This window comes from Mauremys mutica, chromosome 8 (assembly GCF_020497125.1).
Source record: "Mauremys mutica isolate MM-2020 ecotype Southern chromosome 8, ASM2049712v1, whole genome shotgun sequence".
Lineage (NCBI taxonomy): Eukaryota > Metazoa > Chordata > Testudines > Geoemydidae > Mauremys > Mauremys mutica.
Window position 1 is genome coordinate 38239573 of NC_059079.1, and position 10015 is coordinate 38249587.

The window sequence follows — 10015 nt, forward strand, 5'->3', positions numbered from 1 at the left end:
CTGAGCGGCGCCCCACCCACATCCCCGCCCCCGAGCGGCACGTCGCCCAAGTCCCCACCCCAGCCGAGCACCGCCCAAGTCCCAGCCCCCCCAACACGGCACCACACCTCCTAAGACCCGCCTCCCCCCAGCGCCGCCTGGCCAAACAAAAAAAAATAAAAACAAACCCCGAGTGCCGCCCCCTCCCAAGGTGCCGCCCCAAGCATGTGCTTGGTAGGCTGGTGCCTGGAGCCGGCCCTGATCCCATGTACTTAACAACCCTTTGCTGTTAGTTGTTGTGCCTTGGCTAGTTGCTCTTCACGTTCATTTTTGGCCTCTGCCCTATACTTTTCATTTGACTTGCCAGAGTTTACGCTTCTTTGTCTTTTCCTCACTAGGATTTGACTTGCCAATTGTGAAAGGTGCCTTTTTAATGATCTTAGAAAGGCTCTAGCGGCTGCACCAGCGCGAGCCTCTCCTAAACAAGGCCTGCCATTTTACTTGCACCTGGCAACTACTCCAGCAAGCACTGGAGCTGTTTTGCTGCAAAAACAAATTGGCCAGGTGAGACCGATGGCCTATGGTTCCAAAACTCTCAGTGAGGTGGAGGCGAGGTTTTCAGCTTGCGAACGTGAGGTATTCGCCCTGGTATGGTCCCTAACACATTGGGAATATTTAAGTGGCACAGCTCTCATTGTGGTGAGGACATGCCATACTCCAGTAAAATATGTCATCTCTGGAAGAATTAATGAGGGAAGGGTATCCTCTCCCCGGCTGGCGGGATGGACTCTAAGTCTGGTCAATCGGGATATTCGTACTGAGAAGATCCCCCCCATACGAGAATCCTTCCCTATGCTCCGATTACCGCAGGAGATGAGCACGAATGTCCGTTGCCAGATCCTGATTTAGACTTACTATCTCCATTCTTCTTAGCAACATCCTGGGAAGAAGTACAAGGAAAAGGGTTAACACTCTGGGCAGTTGATGGGAGTGCTTGTCACCACGAAGGGCATCCTGTTGCAGGGTTTGCTGCAATCCAGGAGGGGACACAGCAAGTGGTGCAGGGTACGGTGAGGCCGCCGTCAGCACAAGCTGCACAATGAATTGCGGTCCTGGCAGTATCGTCTGGGGTAGCACCTGAGGAAAACATCTGTCTGTGTTCTGCTTCTAGTTGGGTGGTTCAAGCCCTTCCCATCTGGAAGAAAAGAGTTCAAAGTAAAAGCCCATACGAAGGGGGTCGGTTCTGGCCACGCTTGACAATCAGGCCAATCAGCTAGCAAAACAAGCTGCTAGGTTAGGATCAGCATATACATGGGATAAGACCCAATTTCAGCTGCTGTAGTTAAGATGCCGTCTCCAGATGTGTCAGCAGGCCATGGCATCTTGACCCTGCAAAAACAGGATAATGATCTCCAAGCCCTTTTAACAGCAGGGAAACATCAAGGATATGTAAGGACAAAAACGGATTGATTATAGCAACATCACCAAACTGTGAATTACCTGTACTGGTTATGCCAATAACTCCACGAAAAGAACTAATAACTGTAGCTCATGGCCAGGGACACTATGCTGCGTCCAAAACTTTGGAACGGGTGTCTAAGTGGCGTGGTTGCCTAACATAAAGGAGGAAATACTGGAACAAACCTTTTCTCGATTTGGTATCCCATCAGAAATAGATTCAGACAGAGGACCACACTTTGTGGGTGAAGTCACAAAAGCGCTGTGTGCGGCCTTAAACATCAAACAGCGGTTGCACATAGCTGCTCACCCGCAAAGTCTGTTATCGTCGAGAGGCTAATAGAGCCATGAAAACTGCTCTTAGAAAAGTAATAGATGTGCAAGGAAGGGATTGGGATAGCAAACTCCCAAATATCCTAGCGGCCATGCGATCTACTAGAACTGTGTGAGGGTTTTCACCGCACGAGATGCTAACTGGGAGAATTATGCACACCCCTGAACTTTAGTGGGTGGGAGGAGTTCCACCGGATGAGTACCTTCCCAGGGTGCAAATAGACTTATACATGTCACAGTTGCTAGACACCATCAGCAGTCTTCAACATCGAGTAGCTCCTCAACTAAAAGCTAATAACCAAGTCATTAGTGCTTGGTTAGGCCACATTAATGATGTAGGATGGGTGGTTGGTACAAAGGTAATGTTTAGGTATTATATAGAAAAAGGCCATGTCCTTAGTCCTCGTTGGGTGGGTCCAGTTATCATAACAAACGGAGCAAGTGCCTCTGTATATCAGGTTCAAATACCAGCAAAGAAGGGGATCAAATTAAAGTGATTCCATAGCAGCCAGGTAAAGGAATGGAAAGGAAATTTGTTAGTCTTTAAGGTGCCACAAGTACTCCTGTTCTTCTTTCAACCCATTTAACTGTGCCAATCATATTTTCTCTTCCATTCCTAGATCGACATGACCGCCATCATCCTCTATGTATATACCTCTATGTATATAGGTTGCACTGTATTTGTTAAGGTTTGGTTAATTGATTTGGTTGAAGGTGACCATCTGTTCTGTATAACAGGGAGTCATTATGCCACAGAGGATCCCATGGCCACCCTGGATCCTTTGGAACAAAATGACCCCATTTCTGTTTTAATGATCAAGGAAGAACCGTGCTGTGTGCTCAAGTGGGTCAAAGAAAGATCGAACAAGGCAGGTATATTTCAAGCAGTAATTTCAGAAATGTGCCTTAACTATCAGGCTGCACCTGTGGGATGCAGAGAAAAAACAGAAATGTCATGTAAGTGGGATATAGTAAAACCTCTTTTGGGAATTGTACCAAACTTAGGGTGCCCAACAGTTCTCAGATTTGCGGTTGCATTAAATTGGAAGTACCTGAGCATGTACCATGGGGTGGGTTTCTGGAAATATATCAGCTCCTTGGGTTCATGAAAGACCTAGTGCCATGTTCAGAATTAGTACTCCAGCACAGTCCTTCCTTCTCGGCTCTCAATGTACTGTTGTATCCACACCTTCTTGCGATAGTTCGTCTATGCAGGGAAATGGATGTAAAGCAGGAAGAGTCTTTTCATTGTAAAACTTTCTACTGCAGTAAGATCAAGGTTAAATTTTCCCGTAAATAGTTAGACTTGTATAGGGAGGTTTAAAATGAATGTTACAACGGCAGACTCTGGTAAATGGTCTATGGTAGGTCCGTATGGAATAAGAGTATACCAATTTGTTTTGGTTCTTCCTTCTCCTATTCCTAGTTTAACTGGTCCCGTTTAGGGAAGAAGCAAATCAAACAGTTATTACACATCCCCAGTCTGCGATAAGGAATGTTTTAATCAGCACTACCCCCTCTGTAATACTATGGTTGTATTTGGGTTCAATGCAAATTTTTCGCCATGTGACAATTTATTCATCGGGTGGGTCATAATTTGGCAAAGCCACAGGTGTCGGCAGTTACATCTTTTTAAAACAGGTGTAACACCGACAAGAGGGGGAAATGTTAATTTCAGTATACATGTTTGCCGAATTATTCTGTATAAAAGTTAAAATAAGTTCTGTAAATCAAAAGGCCATTTTGTTTTGGTAAAAGGACAAGGCGACCTCCATTGGGGGTCAGGTTCTTGTTCCTCAGTACCTAGAAAAGGCGGGAAAGTGGGAAGAGCAGGAATCTGACCTTGCCCAGCAACAGCTCCCTACAGAGACCAATGAGGGGAGGGGCCAGGGGCACTGGCTCTTGAGCTTTTGAGCTGTCAGAGGTGCAGGTGGCTGCTCTCTCCTGGTGCGGTACAATCTTGCCACTGGCTATGGGCCTGCAATAGCTACTTACTAATTAAGTTGGGGTTGTTTGTTTGTTGTTTTGGGAAAGCAAACTTGCATACACGGACCTGGTCCGATTAGTTAGATCAATCGTGCACTCAGGACGACGCAAAGCGGGTTAGGGTGGGAGTTAAGATAGGGATACGTACCTGTCTGTTTCATCTGTTGTCCACGGTCAGTGTTCACTACTGGCTTCTCTTTTCTGGATCCTGCACCCCTTTATCGCTGATGTCTGTAAAGATAGAACATCTTGTATTATAAGTGCCTGTGTGTTATTCCGAATCTCCAGAATCATTAATCCATTCCCCTTTCCATTCCTTCCTCTCCCCTTAGCAAATAAAGTGTTGTTGTTTTATTTTATAGCTTTGTGTGTGTGGAGTTCATTAAAGTCAGCTCTGATAGATGGCCTTAAAAGGGGGACTCAGCGGGAGATAAACTGTAAGGCTCCCCGAGATCTTCTGATCAGATCGGCCTAGAGAGATAAAAATCCTTACGCTTGTTGAACCTCATCAGATCTCTTTTGGCCCAGTCCTTCTTGAGAGTGGGAAGGGGCTGGGACAGCAGCTTAAAGCCACATCTCCCCAGGGCAGCACAGCACAGCGTGCAGCGCAGGGGGCACATTTCAGTTAGTTTCACTTTGTGCAACTTAACCCTGAGGTTCTCAGCCCTGTGAATGAGACTGTGGAATTACCCAGCCCGTGGGAAAGACTGTGAGTGTAAAATATTCCCCAGGGTTGTTCCATCCCTGGGGGACCATCTGCCTCTGGAGGCTGGGGATGGAATCAGGACCTTTCACTGCCAGGCTTCTGCTTATGACCAGGACTACGTCAGCCGTGATCAAGTCTAAACAGTGACTTCCAATGAGCCTTAGCCCACCGACTGTTGTTAACGGGCAAGGCGGAAAGGCCTCAATTTACAACAATGGCCTAATTTTGGGTACCTCAGTTTCTCCCTTTGAACTACAGGACTGCAGGGAACTTGTTCCAACTGCAGCCACAGCTGCATGTGGAGTCCTTGGGCACTGCAGGTGTCCAGCCCCTACGCATGTAAAGGCAGGATCCCATATTTGGATCTGACATCAAGAGACATTCTTGAAATCTGGCCCCAGCCCACCACTGTGCTCTGCCTCCCATGCTGCCCAGGGTGGGCCAAAGGGGCTGTAGGGAAGGGGTAAAGCCCTCCCCCACCCTGGGAAATTCCTCCCACACAGGTGCCACTTGTGCCTCCCCCCAGCAGCTGTAGACACAAGGAGTGCTCGGGGAGGGGGGAGCATGGACAGGCTGGAGGGGGAGGGGGTGGAGCAGGGATAGAGGGGTGTGACCAGGGTGAAGCTGCACCTCAGTTTTATACAGGGCCGCCGAGAGGGGGGGGCAAGAGGGGCAATTTGCCCCAGGCCCCGGGCCCCGCAGGGGCCCCTACGAGAGTTTTTCGGGGCCCCTGGAGCAGGGTCCTTCACTCGCTCCGGGAGCCCCGGAAAACTCTTGCGGGGCCGGGCCCTTGGAGCTTCTTCTGCTCCCGGTCTTCGGCGGCGGGGAATCCTTCCGCTCTGGGGTGGAAGGACCCTCTGCTGGCGAATTACTGCCGAAGCGGGACCCGCCGCCGACGTGCAGCCCGGTCTTCGGCGGTAATTCGGCAGCAGGGGGTCCCCGCCACGGGTCTCCGGGGCACTTCGGTGGCGGGTCATGAAACGGAAGGGCCCCCCGCCACCAAATTACCGCCGAAGTGGGGGCCCCTGCCGCCGAAGACCCCAGGCCCCCGGAATCCTCTGGGCGGCCCTGGTTTTATACCCTGGCAAAGCCACTAACACCATTAAAATGAGTGCAGCACACTACTCAGCTGAGCTGCAACCTCTATATTAACCATGTAGTTAAAGTGCTGCAGCGTCGTACTCAGGGAACTAGCAGCATCTGCAGCAGCATCTCTGCTCAGCCCATTTTCCCCAGCACAGCTGAATTCCCTCCTTCTCCCAGACGGCTGCTTTCCCGACTCCTGCCCCAGTCCCCTCGGGCTGCTCCCAGATCCCCTCCTGCAGTGGAATGGACACGTGGCCTGAGAGCCCTGGACACTGGATTTCTCTGTTCACCCCACACCATGGACCCTGCAGGAGCGCTAGTGCAAGCTCCCCTCACCCGCTGCCCTTGATCACTGGTTTGCAGCCCCCAGCTGGGGGAAAGCTCATTCTCCATGGACCAATGAGTCCCTGGTCTCTCTGCTGGGACTCACAGACAGGGAGAAAATCGGTGCAGGCCTTGCTGGGTGTGGTTACGGGTGACGGGGTCACCTACCCCACTAGGGCCCAGGCCGAGATCCCAGCACATTCCACGCTAGCCCCTGACCTGCCATCAGATGGACTTTCAGCTTCTGTCCCTGTGGTGGGGGGAGGCATTGGGTCATTGCCCTGGGGGAGCTGCTGGGCGAGGGAGGCGATTTACCTGCTCACAGACCCAATGGGCTAGTTTTACTTTGGTTATTATAGTTGAAAAGTCATGGAAGATGGGAGAGATTCCAGCAGACTGGAAAAGGGCAAATGTAGTTCCCATATATGAAAAAGGAAATAAGGACAAGCCAGGCAGTTACAGACCAGTCAGCTTAACTTCTGCACCAGGGAAGATAATGCAGCAAACAATTCAGGAATCCATCTGAAAACATCTAGAAGATAATAGGGAGAGAAGCAATAGCCAGCTTGGATTTATCAAGGACAAGTTGTGTCAAACCAGCCCCCGATAGCTTTCTTTGACTGGGTAACAAACCTTGCGGATGGGGGGAAGCGGCAGATATGGTTTATCTAGACTTTAGGAAGGCTTTCAATGCAGTCTCACATGACCTTCTCCTTAACAAACTAGGGAAATACAACCTAGATGGAACTACTCTAAGGTGGGTGCATAACTGGTTGGGAAACTGTTCCCAGAGAGTAGTTATCAGTGGTTCACAGTCAGGCCGGAAGGGCATAAGGAGTGGGGTCCCACCATGCTCAGCTCTGGGTCCAGTTCTGTTCAATATCTTCATTCATGATTTAGATCCTGGCATAGAGAGTACAGTTACATAGTTTCAGAGCAGCAGCCGTGTTAGTCTGTATCCACAAAAAGAACAGGAGTACTTGTGGAACCTTAGAGACTAACAAATTTATTTGAGCATTAAGCCACTGAGCCATCCCACCCCCACTCCAGGGGCAGCCATGTGCTGGGGAATGACGCAGGGCAACAATTTCCCACCTACACAAGGACAAATCGCTGCAGATAACACGGGTGGAAAATGCCCCTCACGAGAGAAGATTTTAAACTGACGTTTGAGACTCATGGGGAGAACGGGGGAAATCGGGGGAGACGAGATGAGAGCTGATCATTGGAGGGGAAAGGGGGGAAATCGCCCCAGATTTTATAGCCCCGTGTGAGACACTGAGCGAGAAAAGGGGCAGAACTAGAGAGAATTTGTATCGGGGGCGAGAGCCAAGTGGCACAAACAGGGACAGGATCCAATTAACCCCCCTCCCCCCTACCCCCGCCCACCACTTCTCCCCCCACTTGGGAATTTCCTGGCTGCACAGAGACAGTTCAACCCCCCCCCTCCCCCCCGCGTCCCACTGACCTTCCCCCCCCTCCAACTCCAGCTTCTCCCCTCCCTGCCTGACACCCCCCATCTCCCCCCACACCACAGGGGATCCCCCCCCGCCAGGCCCCAGTCTCTGCCCCCCAAATCCCAGCGATGCCGGGGGCAGCTCCTGCTGCAGCTCCACTGGGGCTGAGGCAGCTCTGAGGCTTCTCCCGGGTTCCCCGGGGCAGAGTCACTTTCCTGCCCAGCCCCAGTGCCCCCCCCCGGGGTCTCTCACTCCCCGGGGGCTCCGTGGGAGGCTGGACACCAGGGATGCAGGACGGCAGGAATGGGGGTGACAGGCCTCCTGTTCCTCAGTCTCACGGCGGGACCCAGGGGGTTCGTCGCTCTCCGGCTCGGGAGCACTGGGAAGACCCGACCGTGGAGGGGCCGTCGCTGGGGGGGGGACGGCCCCGCGCAGGTGCTGAGCACGTCCTTATATCACTTCTGTGGCGGGAAAAGGGCTGAGGAGATGGAACGCTGAGGGCTGGTTTTGGCGGGAAAAACCGGTTTGGACTGGTTTGAGCCTGTCCCCTGATGGTAAACAAGTCCCCTCTCAGAGATGGAGTCCAGGGGTCAATAGTTCATATGCTCCAGATTGGATCTTATTTTAAAGCCAGTGATTTACTTCGTAGACATCTTATTAACCAACTAATGGAACCTATTCAACAGTTCATACTTCTCACACCTAACAATGAGATAAAAAAAAGAACACAGACAAGCCTTGTCAGTAACAGCTAATGTCCCAACTGGGACGCACGTGAGCTTGTTGCAGAGCTGCTGCTCAGGGATGGGAACCTCCTGGCACCCCAGCCTCCAAAATCACTCAGGCTGCACTTTCTGCACGACTAGGTGCTGGCTGAGGGGGGCGTGGGAATTGGTGGCCTCTGCTGCAGGTGATGGGAATCGCAGGTATTTAAAGCCATGGCCTAGAGGAGGGAAGTGCCTAACTCCAGAGTCTGCAGCTGCCTAGGGCCAGGGCTGAGGATTTAGAGCCCCTAGTGCTGCCGTTGCAAGGTTCAAGCACGCTCAGCCCTGGCATTGCCACCCCTCCTGCGGCTAGTAGCTGCAGCTGGCTAAGGCTGGCCTCTGGGAACTGGCCCCATGGCTGTAGCCAGAGAAGCTGCAGGTGGCTCTGTGACTACTGGGGCCATTAAGCTAGAGCAGCTAAAGACACTGGAGTTCACCTCAAGGAACAGAGGGCACCAGTAGGACAGGAATGTCAAGGGGAGCAGGGAAGGAGGGAGCAGGTCAGGCTGGCAGAGGGAGCTTCCAGCTGGGTGGGAGCATTTCCAAAGTGGAAAGGAAACAAGTATGGGGAGAGGTGGTGGTGACCAGGTAGCAGACTAGCATGTAGATGGGAGCAGAGGGAGAGAGGCTGGTGGCTTCAGATTCCCAAGGGCTCAGTCCTGACTTTGGGGAGATGGTGTTTGCAGGTGGCTGATTCACATGGCAGGATGGGGGCTGGGGGGGGGGATCTGTCAGAACTGATCAGGTATCTGCTGGCTTTAGAACTCTGAGCTGAGACTAGGACCACCTGCCGTGACTGGTGACATGGGGGGTACTGGAGACATGGCTAGAGAAGGTCTGAATGAGGAAGGAGATAAATCTGTGGGGAGTTTCCTTGATCACTATGAAAGTTCTGCTCACTGTGGACACTGGTAAACCCACATGGGTGTACAGCTCAATAAGAAAACCCGGGGGCTGAGGGAGCTGTGTATGGCAAGGCGTACAGTCATGTAGGGGTGTGTGATCAAAATGAAAAATGTCTCTGAGGTTCAGTACCGGGTATCCTATGGCACCAATGGCACTGCCCCACCAGGCCCACACTCGGAGCCCACAGTGACTACATAGGGGCCTACAAATATGTTTGGTGCCGGGACCCACAAAAGGCTAATCCGGTCCTGACTGCCTGAGCACTATTTCAGCCTCACATTTTTGGGTGGACCTCCTACAGTGGGAGCTGCAGAGCCCTCCCCCGCAACACCCCCCCTCCCTCCTGGTGTTGGGAGGGGAACAGGAGAAAGAACAAAATAAGCAAGAGAAGAAGATAAAGGAGGGAGGAAGGGATGGAGGAAAATGTGAAACAAAAAGGACAAACCCTAATGTCCCCAGTGATTCTAAGGGACAAAATCCCAGGTGCGCAATAAAATTCTGCCTCTTTAAGCTCGTGTTTTCCATGCCTAGAATTCAACTCTCACCAGATGGATCAGACTGAACAGGTTTCAAACCTCCAGGAGGCTCTTACCTTCTAAACAGGGACGGCTGTTTTCTAGTAAAATCACTAAAAGGGAAGGAGAAAACTCGAAAGAGGTTCCTCCTGGCGCTCACGTCCATGAACCCGAATACTCTCTCAGTCCTCAGAGAGAGACCTGGAGAAGGAGAAGGAGACCTGGAGAAGGAGACTTGCTCCAGTAAAGCCACAGGGGTCTCTGAGGTTTCCCTGGCCCCTCGCCCCTGTCCTGCCTGGCTGATGTCAGCATCTCTCTGTGAGGTCACCACCTCCCCACCACCTTGGACCAATAGGCTGAGGTCCTGCAAAAGGCCTTTGTGATGTCACTGCCACACCCCTCCCTTGCTGGGTTAACGTCCTGCCCCTGGCCAGGCACTTTGCAGGTTTGAGCTACTCCCTGTGGATCACCCCACTCAAGGAGCGTTCGTTCTAGGCAGCA

General features: G+C 51.8%; 1 long non-coding RNA gene across 2 annotated transcripts; it reads right to left on the minus strand.

Annotated features, from left to right (window-relative positions):
• Positions 1-594: 594 nt before the first annotated feature.
• Positions 595-9639, minus strand: LOC123375297. 2 transcript variants are annotated; one of them, XR_006581387.1, is made up of 5 exons: positions 9592-9639; positions 6337-6404; positions 3905-3987; positions 2823-2977; positions 595-1174 (listed from the first exon to the last, which is right to left on the minus strand). It is a non-coding gene; the product is annotated as an uncharacterized LOC123375297 (long non-coding RNA). The 2 variants fall into 2 exon arrangements; XR_006581386.1 differs by having other exon boundaries at positions 595-2977.
• Between the last annotated feature and the right edge of the window lie 376 nt (positions 9640-10015).